Here is a 965-nt window from a genome sequence, read left to right as displayed (position 1 = left end):
GCTGTTACCTGTGCACCAGGTGCATCTCGCTGGGTTTTAAACACCAGAGGCTCAGCCTCAAAACACAAGTCTACATGTCACCACAGTAGGACAAAGCGACAGACAAGTTTGTCTTGCTGTTGGAGACCTCTCGTATCACCCCCACCTGGGTTGGGTCCCTGTGGCTGACTGTACCTCTGTCTGGCTTCCTGGCTTTTAATCCCCTTTCTCCTGCTCGTCTGCCCTGCTGTTTTGTGCATCCCTGAGTTGTCCCTGGGCCTGGTCTGAGTGCAGTGGGGCCCACAACTAATTGATCACAACCAGTTACTGATTTTGTCCATAGAATCTTTCAATATTTCAACTTGAAGCTTAAATTTCTTTTTCAGTTCTTTCAGCTTGAGAAATGCTGAGAGTTTTCTTCCCTTTTAGTTTTCTAACTCCAGCTCCTTGCAGATTTCATTATAGTAATTGGCTTTGTATGCTCAAGCTGCTCTTTGAAATCTTCTGTTCAGTTCTTTTATCTTGTCATTTCTTCCATTTCCTTTAGCTACTCTCTGCTCAAGGGCAATTCTCAGAGTTTCTTCTGACACCCCTTTTTTTTCTTCTTCTTTTCTTGTCTTTTTAATGACCTCTTGCTTTCTTCATGGATGATGCTCTTGATGTCATCCCATAATGCTTCTGGGTTTCAGTCATTGGCATTCAACACATCAAATCTATTCTTTGATGGTCTCTAAATTCAGGAGGGATATATTCAAAGTCATATTTTGGCTCGCATGAACTTGTTTTAATTATCTTCAACTTCAAGTTGAACTTACATATGAGCAGTTGATGGTCTGTTCCACAATTAGCTCCTGGCCTTTTTTTTGGCTAAAGATATTGAACTTTTCCATAACCTCTTGCCACAGATGCAGTCAATCTGATTCCTGTGTACTTCATCTGGTGAAGTCCACATGTAGAGCCACCGTTTGTGTTGTTGAAAAAAGGTA

Source organism: Orycteropus afer, unplaced genomic scaffold (genome assembly GCF_000298275.1).
Source record: "Orycteropus afer afer isolate SDZICR_OR568_19922 unplaced genomic scaffold, OryAfe1.0 scaffold00060, whole genome shotgun sequence".
NCBI classification, from domain to species: domain Eukaryota; kingdom Metazoa; phylum Chordata; class Mammalia; order Tubulidentata; family Orycteropodidae; genus Orycteropus; species Orycteropus afer.
The sequence above is the reverse complement of the archived record's forward strand: the minus strand, read 5'-3'. Positions refer to the sequence as shown.